This window comes from Monodon monoceros, unplaced genomic scaffold (genome assembly GCF_005190385.1).
Source record: "Monodon monoceros isolate NGI ecotype Baffin Bay Population unplaced genomic scaffold, NGI_Narwhal_1 Super_Scaffold_9, whole genome shotgun sequence".
In the NCBI taxonomy this organism is placed as follows: domain Eukaryota; kingdom Metazoa; phylum Chordata; class Mammalia; order Artiodactyla; family Monodontidae; genus Monodon; species Monodon monoceros.
In genome coordinates, this window is record NW_021703786.1 from 41,419,265 (window position 1) to 41,437,875 (window position 18,611).

The following is an 18,611-nucleotide window of genomic DNA, read 5'->3' on the forward strand; positions in this document are numbered from 1 at the left end:
CTTGCTAGAAGATTTAAAAAATTTTAATTGTAAATGCTGAGGAATTAAAAAAAATCAGCTAGCTGAAAATTCTGGCTGTTGTTCATCATCAAGCATATTATATTTTACAGAAAGTATTTTTAGCCAATCTAGCCCCCGAATTACATTAGTAGAGCCTCAGTCCAGCCAATTGGGGTTTTAAAAACATTGTCTGCTCTTGGTCTATTCTGTAAGTGGCCAAAACAGAGAAAGAGTTTTCAATGTACTTCTTTTACTATTTTCTGAGTGTTTTTGAGTTATGTGAAAAGTGCTGTGATGTTTCATCTGTAGGAGATTTAGCACTGGAAATAGTATTTTGACAGTCCAAAAGAACCCTTCTAGATGGAAGTATAGATTTATATCTCAAACTTCCAAGCAAAACTTTCAATAAATGAAAAGAAAAAAATCAGGACTTCCCTGGTGGCATAGTGGTTGAGAGTCCGCCTGCCGATGCAGGGGACACGGGTTCATGCCCCGGTCCGGGAGGATCCCACATGCCACGGAGCGGCTGGGCCCGTGAGCCATGGCCGCTGAGCCTGCGCGTCCGGATCCTGTGCTCCGCAACGGGCGAGGCTACAACAGTGAGAGGCCCGTGTACAGCAAAAAAAAAAAAAAATCGAACAGTTTTAAAAGTGAAAATAGGATGGCTGGTGGCTGGTTAGTGTATGTTTGTGTGTTGGGGGTTTGGGGGATGAGAAGGGCCGGTGGGCAGAGCCTGCTCTGTTGATTTCCCTAAGTCTTCATTTGGGGCAGCCAGGTACCTCAGTATTATACAGCATTTAAAAAAAATTGTATTGAAGGATAATTGATTTACAGTGTTCTTAATTTCTGCTGTACAGCAAAGTGATTCAGTTATACATATATATATATTCTTTTTCATGTTCTTTTCCATTACGGTTTATCCCAGGATATTGAATATAGTTCCTGGTGCTCTACAGTAAGACCTTGTTGTTTATCCATCCTATATATAACAGTTTGCTACAGCAGTTTTTTTTAACTGAAGAAATGAAAGAGTTCCCAAGTGCAGCCAACAAAAAGCCTTCATCAAGTCAGTAGAACTTTTCAATCAAAATGACAACAGCCTCTGGTCTGTCTCTTGCTGGAAATAGAAAATGTGTGGAAGGGGTTTCACCCTCTGGGCACTGACCACAGAGTCCAGTATCTTGTTATAATTTTATAAAAGTCAAAGATCCAGCCACTTTCATGGTAAACATGGCCTTTCCAGCATCCTCCGTAAATGGTACTTGACTCTTGCTGAAGGCATTCATATTGTCAGGCTCTGATCCTGTGAAAGCCCTTCCTGACAGCATCTGTAAAGGGCTTGATGAATAAAGGGCTGGATCCAGATGTGAGGACGCAGCCTTTTCTGGGCTGTCTCCTCTGTGAGCCCTCCCATCCTCAACCTACTGCCTTCCCCGTCCCGTTTCTGTGAGCACAAGATGGCAGTAAGGCACAGCGCCACCGTCCCTTGTCATCCTCTTCGTCAAGGCCGTCAGTGTCCTCCACACTTAGGAGTTCACCGGCCCTTTCTCATCCCTCAGCTTACTTAAACCATCAGCAGCATTCCCCCTCTTGCTTTGAAAACAACCACCACCCTCTCTTCATTTTCCTCCAGACCCACTGGATGTTTCCTTCTCTACTGACTAGATCCCTATCATCTTTCTACCTCACATGCGGAACTGCTTCAGAACTCACACTTAGATCTCTTATGGTCTCATACATTAGGTGACCTCACTCTGTCCCATGGCTTTAAATACCAACTCTATCCATGACTCCCTAATTTATATTTCCAGTCTTCTCCTAAACTCGAAAATCTCCGTTTTGCCTATCTGACATCAGTGAATATCTCATAGTCATACAAACTGAGCATATCTGAAATAAAATTCTTTTTTTTTTGTACTCATCCCTAAAACCACTTTTTTCTGAGCCTTCATCATCTCCATTTAAAGAGAAAACAAAAACAAAGTAAAACAAACAAGCCTGGAACCATCTTCCTAGGTGTTGGCCATCATTCAAGGAATTTGACACACCCTTTCCTTTCTGACACAACTCATGTTTAATCCATCGTCGAATTCTGTCTTTTCTACCTTCAAAACAATATTAGGGGGAAAACATTTGCTTACACGCTTTTGCCCTATCCTAGGTTTTCTCCACCTCAGCATCGTTGCCATTTGGGGTTGGATAATTCTTTGTTGTGGAGGCTGGTTCTGTGCATTGTAGGACATTTAGCAGCATCTCTGGCCTCTGCCCACTGGATGACACATTCCTTCGCCTCCAGTTGTGACGATCAAGAGTATCTTCAGACACTGACAACAGGTCCCCTAGGGCAGAATCACTTCCAGGTGAGAGCCGCTGCTCCACCCCCAGCAACCCCATCTTTCACCTGGGTGATCGCAGTGGCCTTACAGCTGGCTTCCTTACTGTCTCTCTTGGTCTCATATATTCTACCCAGTAGCCAGAGTGATCTTTTTTTTTTAATCCAAAATGTGTTTATTGGGATGGTTTCCCATTAATCTTGATTCAGGGTGCTTTTAGTGCTGCTTCTGTCTGAAGGAGCATCCTTCTGTAAGCCTTGCTTTTCCTCCTGTAGAGGCTGGCAGAGGACAATAGAACAGCCAACACATAAAACTACTGTTTGTGCATGGCTAAAGACAGAGGTGATTTTATAGCATCCTGGGCATTTCACATCCACGAAATAGGAATTGGGGCTCTACACCAGACGCTTCTTCTGGTGTTTCCTCTTCTCCTCTTCTGGAGAGGGATGAAGGAGCTCCTTTGTGAGAGGCATGTTCTCATGGGGAGGTCATCACCCCCGCAAAGGAGAATCATCTTTTTTTTTATACAATTTTTTTTTTGATGTGGACCATTTTTAAAGTCTTTATTGAATTTGTTACAATATTGCTTCTGTTTTATGTTTTGGTTTTTTGGCTGCAAGGCATGTGGGATCTTAGCTCCCCGACCAGGGATCAAACCTGCACCCCCTGCACTGGAAGGCAAAGTCTTAACCACTTGACCACCAGGGAAGTCCCGAGAATGATCTTTTAAAAAAACCATTCGGATGATTTCACTCTTGTTGGAGGCCATGGTGATGTGCCCTCAGAGGGCAGGATGAGAGAAGGGTGTCTGGGAGACAACACCGACTGCCACACCCTGGGATCTGCCCGCGTCCAAGCTCTTCTCAGCTACACTGTTCGCAGGCTGCTCTGGGCTGATGATGGAGCACGGCCAGGGCCTCCGAGCTGGGCTGTCGCTGACTCACGCGTGTGATGCTTTGGAATTTCCCAGAGCTATATTCCAGTTTGACCAATCTTCCTCCCCTTCCTCCTTTCAGAGGTGCCAGACTTACATCGTGTTTTTAGGTCTGTCCTAACCTACTCTGTCTCCCTAGCAAGCCTTCTCCCCCTTTATCCTCCCCAGGTGTTTTCTCTAATAAACCTCCCTGAATATCTAATTCCATCCTGGCCTCTGCTGCTCAGACAATCCAAAAACTCCCCTGCTCAGGACTTTCTAATGGCTTTCTTCCTCACTCAGGACTTTCTAATGGCTTTCTTCCTCACTCAGAACGAATCCCATAGTCCTCGAGGCAGGTCACAAGGCCTCGTGACCTGCTGATGCCTTTCTTGCTGATCTCAGCTCCTGCAACTCCACACCTGTTCACTTTGTTCTAACTGTGCTGGTTGTGTTGCTATTTCTTAAAGACACCAGGCTCCTTCTTGCCTTGGTGATTTTAGCATCTATTCCCTCCCCCTGGAATTCTATTCCCCTGGATATTCATTTGGTGAACTTACCTGAAGTCTTGGGTTAAGTATCACCTCGTTAATGAGGCCCATCCTGATCACACACTTCAAAACTGCCACCCAGCTCCCATTTCCCCAGGACCTCAGTGTTGTTGCCTGTACTTTTCTTCATTGCACTGATCACTTTCACTCTACTCCTCTATTCCATTCCATTATGTCTGTTTTGTTCTCTGATACATTTCAAGTACCTGGACCAGTGCCAGCACAGAGTAGCTAATCAATAAATATTTGTTAAATGAAGAAACCAACTTAGACTCTAATTCCTTATTTGTATGTTTCCCTCATTAAACTAAGACCTTTTTTTCCATTTATGTATTTCAATTAAAAAATTTTTATTGAAGTATAGTTGATTTACAATATTATATTAGTTTCAGGTGTAAAATATAGTGACCCAGTATATTTATAGATTATACCCCATTTAAAGTTATTACAACATAGGCTGTATTTCCCTGTGCTGTATAATATATCCTTGTTGCTTATTTATTTTGTACGTACTGTTTTGTACCTCTTAATCCCCTACCCCTATCTTGCCCCTTCACCCTTCACTCTACCCACTGGTAGCTGCTAGTTTGTTCTCTGTATCTGTGAGCCTGTTTCTGTTTTGTTGTATACATTCATTTGTTTTATTTTTTAGATTCCACATATAAGTGATAGTATAGAGTATTTGTCTTTCTCTGTCTGACTTATTTCACTAAGCATAATACTCTCTAGGTCCATCCACATTGTTATAAATGGCAGAATTTCATTCTTTTTTATGGCTGAACAATATTCCATTATATGTATATTATAATACCTATACATATACCACACCTTCTTTATCCATTCATCTGTTGATGGACACTTAGGTTGCTTCATATCTTGGATATTGTAAATAATGTAAATAATTTGACTTAATCAGAATCCAATACTTTATTTGTATATGTTTCCCTCACTAAACAAAGACCTTGAAGACAGCAACCTTTGCATTCTTGATACAGCTAGACGGCGTATTAGGTTCTCCGTCCATGTTTGTTGAAATAAATTGCTTTAATATCTATTAAAATGGTATTGGGGATACTAACCCATAGGGTTGTTTTTAAGATTCAGTGGCACACCAGGTACGAACTGCCGTCCTCTGGCTCAGTAAATGGTAGCTGTAAATAATATAACGGAAAAAACACTAGCGCCGTCTAGTAAGCAGTTGCTTCATTTTTAAAAATAAATTAATTAATTTATTTATTTTTGGCTGCCTTGGGTCTTCGTTCCTATGCGCCGGCTCTCTTTTAGTTGTGGTGAGCGGGTGCTACTCTTCTCTTCGTTGCGGTGCACGGGCTTCTCATTGCGGTGGCTTCTCTTGTTGCAGAACACGGGCTCTAGGTGCACGGGCTTCAGTAGTTGTGGCTTGTGGGCTCTAGAGCGCAGGCTCAGCAGTTGTGGCGCATGGGCTTAGTTGCTCTGCGGCATGTGGGGTCTGGCATGTGGGATCTTCCCAGACCAGGGATCGAACCCGTGTCCCCTGCATTGGCAGGCGGATTCTTAACCACTGTGCCACCAGGGAAGCCCAATTGCTCAATTTTTAAGCTACCTGTACTGCAATTATTTTTTAGTTTTTTGTTTGTTCATTTGTTCTTTTACTACTAATTAGTAATTCTACTGGTGTGTACATCAGAGTGTCCGTTCCTCAATCCTCAGTTTATTACATTTAATCAATAAACTGCTGAAACAAAAAATAAATGGTAGTTGTAAAAAAGTGCTGTTTCATAGGAGAAGAAACAGTAATTTGTGTGGGAGCTTAGAGAATGAAGCACTCACTTCCAACTTTGGGAGAGAGTGCAAGTGTAAATCTGAAGATTTTTTTCAAGAAGCAACATTTGAACTGAGGTCTAGGGAAGAGGAAGTCTGTGCTCACTTTTTCCACGATATTTTTCTTTCTTCTGAGGGGAAGGGATGCAGATTCGATCAGACGCTGACCATGGGTCATGGATTGTCTCACATTTCCTGGTGGGTCTGGTCCCAGAACACTAAAGTAGGTCAAGTGCATGAAGCGGCGTTCTCCATCCTTTCCTGCTTTCATCTATCTGAGATTCTGTGGGTCTGGACATCTTATTCTCCTTCACCTCTATCTTATCCTGCCTCCAAAAGACGCGTAGGCTCAATGGATAATGTTCCTCAGAGGATGCCATATATCTTTAAAATTTTTATTGAAATATAGTTGATTTACCATGTTGTGTTAGTTTCAGGTGCACAGCAAATTGAATCAGTTATACATAAGTAAATAAATAAATATATATATATATATATATACTTTTTATATTCTTTTCCATTATAGGTTATTACAAGGTAGTGAGTAAAGTTCCCTGTATTACACAGCAGGTCCCTGTTGGCCATCCACTCCATGTATAGTAGTGTGCTTATTCTAATCCCAAACTCTCAATTTATTCCTCCACCAGGCTGCCATATTTCTTGATAGTCTCTTCCTCTCAAGAATCTCTGCTTCTTGCTCACCACATCCCCATTTCAGATTGACTGACCTATGGTAAGATCCAACCGTGGTCCTAAAGCAAAGTAAAAGTCTGTATCAGTTCTCTAGGGCCACCATAACAAAGTACTGCAGACTGGGTGGCTTAAACAACAGAAGCCTGCTTTCTTATAGTCCTGGAGGCTGCAAGTCTGAGGTCAAGGTGCCTGAAGGGTTGGTTTCATCTTTGGCTTGTAGATAGTTGTCTTCTCCTTGTGTCTTCACATCATCTTCCCTCTGTCGATGTCTGTGGCCAAATTTCCTCTTCTTATAAGGATAGCACTTACGTTGGGTTAGGGCCCACTCTGGCAACCTCATTTTAACTCCATTACCTCTTGGAAGACTCTGTCTCCAAATACAGTCACATTCTGATGAGTTAGGACTTCAGCACATGAAGTTTTCAGAGGCACAGTTTATCCCATAACAAAGTCCTATTTAGAGCTTGAATCTAAGCTGGTGTCCCAGTCTGGTTTCCCAGAAGCTCAGAATAAAGTGGTACTTTGAGCTCCTACCTGTCATTGTCTCTTTGTGCATCTCTCTCTGGAGCCCTCTGTGATGCAGAAGTGACTTATGTGTAGCTGGATCCACTGTCCAAGTACCACCTGTCTTTGCACCTCCCCCCCTCCCCAAACACTGATGTCGCCTTTGAAAGGTGCTATGATTCGAGTACATGGAGATGGTGGAAAGCAGCTGAGCCCGCGGAGTCAACGTTACCTTCACGGCTGAGACTAAGGGGAAGAACCTGGGGCATTTGCCTCGTGCAAAATCCAAGAGAGTGCCGAAACACTCAATAATCAAGATAATATTTTAATGCAGTGTTTAAAAAATCGAAATAGTGCAGAAAAAACTATTGACAAACACAACATCAAGTTTTTGAATTCAGACAGTATCCGTGACAATCCTTCAATTGCTTTTAGACAGGTGTCCTTACCTACTGAGAGCCTCTGTTTCTGGATTAAAATCTTGCTGTCTTATAGGACATGGTGTTTAGATCTCTGCACAGTCTGCCATTTATTCATTCAGCAAACCATTTGTTTATCGAGTATCTACTAAGAGCCATACAGAATAGGAATTAAATATTTGTCAAATTAATAAACAAGCAAAAACCTAATTACAGTTGTTTTAAAGACACCCCCAGGGAGACTCTACTGTGGTAGCAAGAAGAAACATTGACAAACTGGTGGGTGTCAGGGGCTGGATTGCATGATGAAGGACACTTAAAATAGGTTTTTCATTTATTAAACCAACAAATATTTAGTATGTGCTAGTGCATGTCAGTTAAGCATTTTAAAATTTTAATAGGCAGAAGGATCTAGAAACTCAAAGTACAAGTTGTCAGTATTTATAAGAGCATCCATTTCATGGAGGAATGCATCTTTGGTGAATCACTCTAAAGAAGATATTTACTGGCTACGTATCACAGCATTCCTCCAGCTGGGCATCAGCAGTAACTAGAGAAGGAGTGGGCAGAGACAGCAGAGACATTTCTTCTCTATTAGTCATGACAAATGAGAGAAATAAACCGAATTGGCAAAAAGTACAGACTCGGTGCAGTGGTGAATAGTTCAGAGAAGAAGATTCTCATTTGGATATGAAATTCTGAGCCTGCCAAGCTCATAGGAAATCTGCAGTTTGCTATCAGTTAATCTCTACTGTTTAAAGTTTTAGGGAGGGAAGGAAGCAAATTGCATCCCTTGTTCGTAAAACCGAATGACCACTTTCAACCCCCAAAAGGGGAGTATTTGGCAGATGACGTTTAAAGTAATTTCCTGGAGTGCTGTGGAGCCAGTGCTGACACAGAGGTAGCTACAGGTCTCTCTTTGTGGGAAGGGGATGCTATGGGGAAGAAGAGAATTGCCCTTCTCTCCTGGGATAAGGGGATGAAAGAGATGGGGTAAGGAAGACGAACAGGCTAACCCAGACAACAGGCAGGAAATTAGGTGTAGTAAACGGTGCTATAAGGACACTGCACGGAGCAGTGGTGTGGATGGACCCATTGAACTGAACTGAAATGACAACTCAGCTAACACTGATGGAACATCTACAGTGTGTGAGAAAGCATTCTGGAATACTCAGGGGATTCCAAGGTGGGCAAGACACAGTCCCTGCCCCTGAGATGCTGATGATAAACAGGGAAGAGAATGACATTCATGAATCATTTTAATACAAAACAAACTCTGGTGCATACTAATATAAATATATAAAATATGTTATCTATAAGCTATACAAATAAGACACATATGTATATGATTTTAAATACATATATGCGCATATATATAAATTTTAAAGTGTTAAAGATCCACGTGGGATCTCCTTCTCTGGAAACTGAAATTGTTCCAAGCTAGTGCACGGCACAGAAAAGAGACACAATGCAAGGAAACCGGTGATGTCCTCAAGAAACAGTTGGCATAACTCACCTAGGCTGAATCCACAGGGCAGTACTATGTCCAGGCCCATTTCTCAAAAGGATGCTGTGAAACAGTCCTCTCGTGGTCAAGTGAGATGAAAACACCAGTGAGACGGTCCTGGTTAGTTCTCCCACTGTAACCCCCAAGCCACACATTCTGCTGGGTCACAGACTTGCTGATTGCCCAGCCTTGCATTTGGATGAATCACAGGATGGCTGACTTTGGTGCTTCATGGAGACCAGGCTGGGGGCCAGCAGTCCTGATGCTCTGCATTTCTGATGGCAGCCCCTCATCTGTCAGCCTCGGCAGCATGAGTGCTGGGGGTCGAGGTTCTTACCTGCTGAGGGGGACAGGAAGGTTTGGCCTTGTGTCAGGGTTCTTGTTTCTCTGGCTCTTGTTCCCAAAAACATGTCTTCCACAGGGACACTGGCAGGAGAAATGAACTGTCCTCGGCATCCAATACTCTCTACTTTGTCAGAACAACAAACACAGCTCGATACATCGGGGGCTTGTCTTTTAACCTCTGCCGGTGTCTCTGGCTTTTACATGACTGACCTGGGGCTCCAGGCTCCAGACAAATGGGCAGATCTATTCCCAAGACACTGTTTGTCCACCAGTGTCAATATTGGCAAAGGTGGGGGGGATGGATTATAGAAATCTAGCTGGTCACATCAGTCTTTGGAGGGAAGAGAATCAAAGAGCATGTCAACACCGATTTGACTGATTTTTAACCTCTTGGACAAGTCAACTCAGTTTCAGAGAGTTGAACCCACTGGGCCTGGAAATGCAGGCAGTGGGTGCCTCTTGAGGCAGGTCTTGGGCGTGGAAACACAGATGGACCTTTAAGGCCCACCCAGAGCCCTGGTGCTACACAACGTGAAACGAGGAAGCTGCAGATGAGCCATCCTGCTTGGAAGTCCCTGTGCCTCGGGACTTCCTAGGATGCTTTTGCATCATTCGAGGGAAATGGCAGAATTCCCAAGAACAGCCAGCAACACCCAGCATGGTGCCAGATAGCTTCCAATTTCTCCAAATAATGTGAATTTTCTAACTAAATGAGTAATTTCTGTTGGCACGAATAAAAGAATGGCTGAATATTCTAGGAGATGTTTCTTGCTCTTTCTTTTTAACTCTTTTGCCCCTGCCTTATTTCTTGAAGTTTATTGGATAAGGAACCAAGTTGGTCACCGTCCTTTATAATAACAGTACCTGTGCACAATGAATAATACTTGTACAGTGTTCACAAAGCCCATGGGGACGCAGGACTCCAACTAGCTCTCCTCTTGAGGTTAAGAAAGGGACTTGCCACAGATGCTTGCTGTAGTCTGTTCAGGGGAGAGTCATCATGATGAAGAACAGTTTGGAAAGCAACCAATGTAAGGAAAACTTGGAGGTATTGAGGCTGTTTATCCTAGGGAACTCATAACACAGCAGCCGTCTCTAGTTGAAGGATGACTTTACATTATTCCAGGACCAGCTTTTCTGCAGGTTGAGCTGTGCGGAAAAGATCACGCTCGCGTAGAGCACACAGAGCTCCCCATCACTGAAAATACTAAAGCAAGAGCAAGTGACAAGGTGTATCGGGCTGGGGAGAAGATTGCACTCATTGGCCTTGAATGAGTTCCTGGCACTTAAGGAAGAAAAGGGAAGCCCAAAGCCCACGCTCTCCTCCTCCACTAGGCCTTCGGATTCCCTGGAATCTGTCCAGGGTTCATGGAATTGCAGCAATCAGACGTGGCTATCTCCCAGGGATTTATCTAATCCTGATAACTCCTTTAGACCAGGAGATGGACACTAAATAAACTCGCACAAGGAATTAAAGGCATCCTCCTTGAATGCCATTTGAAGTCAAACCTTTGAAGCAATCTTTCTTCTCCCTGTTTCCCCCCTTCTTTGTTTAAAAACATTGTGTCAGGAGCGCTCTCCCGCTGTAATTACCCCCTGTCACTGCTGCTCGGGACGGTTTTACTAACGGGAGCAAAGCTTGCAGGGCAGATGCATGATGGGCTTTTCTAAAGAGGACCGAGGAGGCTCTTTGTCTCGGAGCTGCAGCTGCTAGTCATGGTCCTCCGGCAGCCCTCATGCTGCCTGGAGCGTCTTACCAGGATGAGAGGCCACCGGCTCAAAGGGACGCCTCTGAACGTGAGCTCCTAGCACCCTTGTGCCACTCCAAAGTGCTGCTTTGTGTGATGGACAGAGGTCCCTGCCAGATTAAGGTTTCCACCATTGTTAATTGATGACTCTGAGAGCCACCAGCCTGTTTTGCTGGATCAGCAGCCAGGTTGATTATTGGAAGCCACTTTCACGGGAGCGAGCAGCGTGGCATCCTTCACGGCCAGGGGTGAGCCACCCTGCAGAGTGTGCGGTGCTCCTAGTCGGCTTAATTTGAGAGGGGGGCAGTTTTCATCGTAGTAGAATGAAGCACGGGGGAGTTCAAAGGAAGTTTCTGTGCCATCTTTCTGCAAAGATGCTCACTGAGACAGAGGCGGATGGCACGCGTTCAGGAGACAGCGTCCTCATGACGTTGAATCTGAGCGGGAAGATAAGAGTCATAGCGCTCAGAACTCTTCTGCACGACTCATCTTCGCCTTTTACCCCTGCCATTGCAGACACAGCCACAAAACGGACTCAGGGCCCTTCAGGTAGGGGATGGGCGGTCCAGGGCCGCTTGATTCTTCAGACTCTGAACAACACTGGGTCCCTTTAGGGTTGTCATGGTTTTCAACCCATTCAATACCAGACTCCACCCTATCCCGTGGCATCTGTATATAAATCTCTTTGTTTCTTCCTATGGTGGAGTTCAGTAATTGAGGATCATCTGTCCCGGGGAAGAAAAGCACCGATTACGACCTTTCTTACATTTCTGAGAATCACACCAAAGCAAGGAAATAAGCTGGAAACGGCTAATTGTTTCTGAACTCTAGAATGTAAGTATAAATTGAATAGTGTACGTGGCACACATTAATTTGTTCCAACAAAATCTGATGCTTCGGGTTTAAACACAAAGCCCGAAGCTTAATGCCCACTCTTCACGTGCGGGGATGGTGGGTGGAAGCAGTGGTCCCTGCAGTCAGGTCAGCTCTCTCCTCCACAGCCTCCCCTTCCTTCTGGCAAAGGCCGACGTAGCTTTTGAATATGTGATCATCATCATCACAGCCTGTCTGCATGTTGAGTTACTTTGACAAACAGGGAATTCCCGAGCAGTTCAGTGGTTAAGATTTGGTGCTTTCACTACCATGGACTGGGTTCTATCCCTGGTCAGGGAACTAAGATCCCGCATGCCACGCATTGCGGCCAAAAACAGAGGATAATTTGACAAACGATACTTCAGCACCTATTCTGTGCTGGACTCTGCCTGGGAATACACAGACACATAAAACTTCTAGGAGAGCTACATATATAGATAACCATTATGTACAAGGAAGTGCTGTGATAGAAAGTACAAGCTATCAGGGTAAAGAGAGGGGAATGTTGAATTAGGAACAGTGAGGGTCACTAACAGCTGTTGAGAGATTAAACACGGGTGCATTTGGAAGAACTGTTTCTTAGGACTAAAAAAATATGGTGAGGCAGGTGAAAGCTTATCTTTGGACTCCAGCTTTTCAATCTGTACCCTTATATTCAGGACTCTTTGGGGGCTAATGGCAGAAAACGAACTCAGTTTCGCGTAAGCTAAAAAAAGGAGTGCATGCATTGGCGTCACAAAAAGTGCAAGATGCAGATTTCAAGCACCGGGTCTGAGGTCTCTAGTGTTAGGGCTTGGTCTCTCTTCTTGCTGGCTTTTTCACGGAGATCCTTCACATATGGTGATAAGGGGACCACCGCACTGGTGACTCAGGGCTATGGTCTACCTTCTCAACAACCTTAGTGAAAGGGTACCTCTTCCCCCACAGTCACACGGAAGTTCTGGAATGGTGTTTCTTTGGTTGGCTTGGTTTAAATGCCCACCACACCTGTGCTAATCACTGTGGCCAGGGAGACGGGCACCTCTCATGGTCTTGCTCCTGGGTCCACCCAGACCACGAGGGCAGAGAGTGTGGAGGGGTGTTCCTTATGGCAGACCGAAGCGTGCTTACAGGAGGCCGGTGGATGGATGGCAGGCAGACCCAGCAGGTGCCCACGGTTCCTTTTCAGCCCTGATTCTACTCTAAGTTTCCCTCCACTTTCCCTGAGGACCTCAGGATAGGATTGACATATTTAGCAAAATACAGGCCATCTAGGCAAATTTGAATTTCTAATAAGTAACAAATAATTTTTCGGTGTATGTCCCAAGGTTGTTGTTTATCTGAAACTTAAGTATAACTGGGTGGGCATCTTACCTTTCATCTGGAATCATGCCTTAGCACTTCTCAGAAAAAAACACTGAAACACTGAAGTATAAGAAGTTCTTAATAGCTTAAAATACTACTTAATGTGAGTTTTTGTTGCTGTTGTTTTTTGTTAGACAAGATTTGAACTGGCCTTGGTTCAACTGAAGCAGTGGTTATCAACTTTGCCTGCACACCGGAATCTTCCAAGGAGTTTTAAAAATACTTAAAACAAAAAATACTGGGTCCCACCTTATATGTACTGAATCAGAATATCTGAGCTGGGGGCTTAGAATGTTTCAAGCCTCCCTCGGAGACTTCCGTGTATGGCCAGGATTGAAAAGCATGGAGCAAAAGCGTTAATTCTTTTATTTATTTTTTAATTTATTAATTTATTTTTAAATTTGTATTGGGAGTATAGTTGATTTACAATGTTGTGTTAGTTTCTGCTGTACAGCAAAGGGAATTAGTTATACATATATCAACTCTGTTTTCAGATTCTTTCCCCATACGGGTCATTACAGAGTACTGAATACAGTTCCCTGTGCTCTACAGTAGGTCCTTACTAGTTATCTATTTCATATATAGTAGTGTGTATATGTCAGCGTCAGCATTAATTCTTTGAAGATAATTTCTGCATTAGAAAACAGAGAAAAAGGGGTCTGGATGCTGTTCCCAGTTTTTCTACACTAGTAGGCAATCATCCACTCTGCCTACTACAAGATGATTTCTGGTTCACAGAGCACACTGACAAGTTTGATAAAAAGTCACCCTCGGAATGATTTCTCCAACGTCAGGTGGCAAATGCAGCCGGAGTGTAATTTTTACAAATGAGTGCTGATGGAGACTCCTTCCTGAAAGGACAAAGAATGTGGGAAAGATGGTGACATGGTCATTTAGCTGACATTTAGTAAAGGAATCTTTTATTTTCTGCAAGCGTTAGCTGTGCAGTTTCAACACTTACTGCTAAGCCTTTTAATCATGGGAGATTCGCAAGTTGGGCCTTAGTAGAAGCATCTTCAGTGGACACGAGGATGGGCAGTTTTGGGGTGGTTACCCTGTATTCACTCTGTGTATCCCCCTTTCTGCTTCTCTGCTCCCTACATCTCTTGTAGCATGTTGGGTCGTGTGACTGTGGCATTGGCCTTAAGTACATTCATATGTACATATATATATATATATATATATATATTTCTCTAGTTATACGCGGTGCATCCCAAATTGTAGTTTAGAGATGAATTGTATCAGAGTCACTTGGAAAGCTTCATGAGCACACACACACACGCACACCCTTACACCCTTTCATCCCATCCCCAGTCACCTGACACAGCTGGTTTAGGGTAGAGTACAGAACATTTTCTATAGGTGATCGAAAATACCGCCCCAAGTGATTCTACTGCACATTCAGCTTGGAGAACCACTAGGCTAATTTTTAATGTCCTCGACCTACATGGGGTGAGGTCGATGATAATGCAATGACCATTTATTGAGTGTATACGATGCCTGAAGCACTACGAGAGGATCCCAACAACACACATCATCTCCTTTCGTCCTCCGTGTGCCCAACGAGTTTTTATTCCCACTTTACAAATGGAAAAATGGAGGAAATGTCAGGATCACCTTGTGCATGGCAGAGCTGGGACTTGCATCCAGATCTTGATGTGTCTCCAGTGCCTGGGCCATCATGCTTGACATTTTATTGTCCTTATGGCTACGGGGCTGGCATGTAGGGCCTGAGGGCATCAGGTCAGGTGTCTGAAGGCTCTATTCCTGGATGGGCTGTCCAGCTACTTTTGCTCCTAGGCTCTCCTGTTTGATCACACATCTTACTGGGCAGAGCAGACTGGAAGCCACGTGAAGAAAGGTTTGATGTCTTGCTATGATTCCTAGAACCAATCCCAATGACCTGTCCTCTGGAGGTGGTTATTCAGTACTCCTTACTGACTGTGAGGCCGGGGGTCCCTGACATATGAGGAGATTGAGAGGATTGGAGTGTGTCTCCCTGGGGACTTCACCTCGTTGGGTAAAAGACAGTGCTCTTTTTTTTTTTTTTAAACCTTTGAGCAAAGTATTTATGGAAACTAGACTAAACAATCCCACAGTTAGTTAGGATCTTAGAGGTCATTTGACCAGACTCTCCACCTGATGTATGATACCAAGGAACAATTTCAGATTGTTTAGAGCCTTATAATAGCTAATTAACTTCTGTGTAGGATTCCATATTTATCCTTTGGTTCAAGGTTGTTTGACTTTGTGGTCGAAGTTTGCTGTATCTGCAGTATTTTTTTTCCTTTTTGATCTATCAAGAACCAATGGAGGTATGTAAAAACTTGCAGACATATAAATATTCCTACTTGTGATTTGAGACAGTGCTTCTTGTACCATTACCTCTGAGCTCTTCCACTGGCTCAGTTCCCTCTGAAATGACGAAGTACCTTACTGATAATTCATCAGAAGAGTGAGGCACCGTCGCATATGAAGAACAAGTTAAGATGAGACAATAAACAAGACCCTTTTGCAAGGAGAAAACTTTGATCTGTCAACTGAGCTTCCCATGTCCTTCCGTATAAACACCCAATAAGCCTCGAGAGGCTTAGTAAACAGAGTGGTGTGAGGTTGGGATGTTTCCAGAGTGGGAAAAAAAAATTATTCTGAAATCTCCAAAGAGTTCATGATTTTTGCAACTGGGGCTTTCTGCACTGTTGTGTATGCTATTAGCACAGCTCTGTTTCAATACTGTAATAGTTTTATAATGTGCCTCCAGCTGCTTGCTACCCCAAGTGGATGGTTATTTAAAACAGATCTTTGGTAAATATATTTTTTTCTCACATTCCCCGTTTCTTCCTGCTGATTGCTCATGCTAAGAGGCCATGAGGGCCTGCTCTCCTCTCCTCTCACATTCTCGAGCTAGATAAGGGGTGAAGACATATGAATGCACAGGAGAGAGGTGGGTCACAGAGATGTTCTCAGGAACTCAGTAGCAGAGGCATCCATACGTGTTGAGGATGCAGTGGTGCAGGGGTCGATGATCAGCCCTTGAGCTGTTAACACTGAGGCCACTGTTTTCGATTCCGCCTCGGATGGTGGCAACCCGGAAGCCAGTACCTCTCATCAGCGGGCAGTGAGAATGATTTACTGGTGCCCTTGCACTTCCCAGGGGGGCTGTTCTCTTGGCTTGGTGGGCTGTCAAGATTTATCTTGCAGACGTCGTCTAGTCAGTCTCTGAGCTGAGTGAGTCAGTGGAAACCCAACTAATTTTTCTGTCATTGGCATCACAAATCTGCAGCTTCAAGGGATCTTACAGATTATCTTGCCCTGTGGTTCTTACTGTGGGCTTCAGGGAGATCTTGGGTCGGCAGAAGTCCTTCAATGCAAAGTGAGGGGTCAGAGAGGAGGGAGGACTCCCGGCTTCTTGCTATGCTTCAAACAGAACTGCTGCCCTTTCCTGTCTTTTCTATTTAGGTTCTGTGTAAAGTTTTGTGCAATCCAATAGGGAATATTTATTTTGGTTTCTTGGCTTGGATAGTATATATTATCCTTTCCCAATAGCAGCCAGTTTCCTTTTGAGGAATTACCTCTCCCACACTATTTCTAGTCTTGGTAGGACTATACATCCAGAAGTCTATTCTGCAGTGGGAGATAAAAGGGGTCTCAGAGTCTCCTTCTCCCAGATCTGCCTGCTTTCTGACCTGTGCAACCAGTGAAAAGGCCACCTACCCTAGGTGTGGCCAATCACCTGCTAGAACTGTGCATAATGAACAGGAATGCAAAGGCCAGTGAAACGGCTGGGATGCATCTATGCCAGCATCATTGCCCTAGTTTGCTCTGTTATATGTCTACTTCTTCAGTTGCTGCTGCCAAGCCCCTTGCAGTGCTTTGGTTCCCCATCATTTCTTGAACCTGGATCTCCAGCTTTCAAATCAATTCCATGACATCTGATATCCTAATTAATTACTTTTTTTATAATCAAAATACCTTCACTTATACAAAAACTTTTATTTGATAGAGAAAAAAAAAATGAGGCCAAGACCAGGTCTATACCTCATTTAGAAGTCTCCTGGCACTAAATTAGAATTCAGACTAGCACCTGAGTCCAGCTTTCTGACTAAGCTCTTTCTCCTGCTCAAGTGCCTACGGTAAACGGACAGGCAGCACAAATGAGTTCTTGATCCCATTTTTCTTAAATTACGCGGCCTTCCCAATCCTTTATTTCCCTGGTTTGATTGGAAATGGGTCACAGAAAAATATTTCTTTACTATGAAATAATAATGTGAAGACGATAACAATTGGCAACTGACATTTTGCTTCAATATTAGGCATACAAGAGGGAGTTGTGGAGATTGTGGAAAACTAGGGAATACTCTCTCTATAAAAGTAATTGGCCTCTATTCAGCTCTAGTTTGTTACCGCCCTGGAATAGTCTGGCCACCACCTTGCCAGAAATAACTATTTATTTAAAAGACACGTGGAAATCTGAATTTTTTAATGTAAAATGTTCTGATCTTTTTAGTGGTGGCTCAAATTGTTTAAAAGCACATTGAATTCCAAGCAACATGTCTCTGGGCTGGATTTAGCCTGTGGACCATTGGGTTGTACCATCTGTCTTATCTCCAGTTCATTCCTTCTTTTTCCCATGAATGTATATCCCACACCTGCTGTGTGAAAGTGTGCATGACTCCTTGCTATCCTGGAGAACTACTGGGAAGAAACTGCATTGTGAGTCCTTACATGCTCTCCAGCAGAAAGAAAAATGCAAGCTTGATTCATCTTCAACTTCTGTATCTTTGTATTTTTAGCTAAAGTTCAGGGTGAAGGAAAAGGTTTAATTAGTGGGTTCATTAATTAGAGTGTTGAGTTTTCCTACAGGGATAAAATGAGTGTCTGTGGAGCAATTCTGTCACATAGATCATTATCTAGAAAGGTCAGACATGAAGAAATACTGATTTCAGGTGTTTAGGATAATTCCACTTCAGCCCTGGGTAGAAAAAGCCTCAGTGATGCATGTTTCCAGATCTATGGCCAAGTGAAAGAACATACATTTTTAAAATGGTATAAATAAAATACAAGACAGGAAAAGAATAAAATGGTATATAATGTAAAATAATGACCTAAAAAAGTGGCTTGGCTTATAATGAGTAAAGATGAAGACTGAAAATTATTTTTTAGGAAACATGAAACATGCTGCAGGGACTCCCCACAGTAGGATTCTAGGCTGGGGTTGGCAGACTACAGCCCGGGGGACAAATCTGGCCCACAACAGGTTTTTGTAGATAAAGTTTTATTGGCACACAGCCATGACCATTTGTTTACGTATTGTCTGTGACTACTTTTGTGCTACAGCAGAGCTGAGTAGTTCCAATAGAGCCTGTATGGTTTGCAAAGTCTAAAATTTTTACTGTCTGGCTCTTTAGAGAAAACACTGCCAACCCTTGGTCTAGAGAGGGTTACGTCCTGTTTTAGAGATAAAAAATAAAGGTGTGTCAAAAGAGGATAGCGTGGACCAAGGTCTAGAGTCAAGGCAGCGAGAAGTGGTAGAATTCAGGTTTTATTTTGAAGGTTCACTCGAAAGGATTGTCGGTGGATT

At 43.4% G+C, this 18,611-nt stretch overlaps 1 pseudogene; it reads right to left on the reverse strand.

The window, feature by feature from the left end:
* Positions 1 to 2,549: 2,549 nt before the first annotated feature.
* Positions 2,550 to 2,806, reverse strand: LOC114888566 (annotated as a pseudogene).
* Positions 2,807 to 18,611: the final 15,805 nt, after the last annotated feature.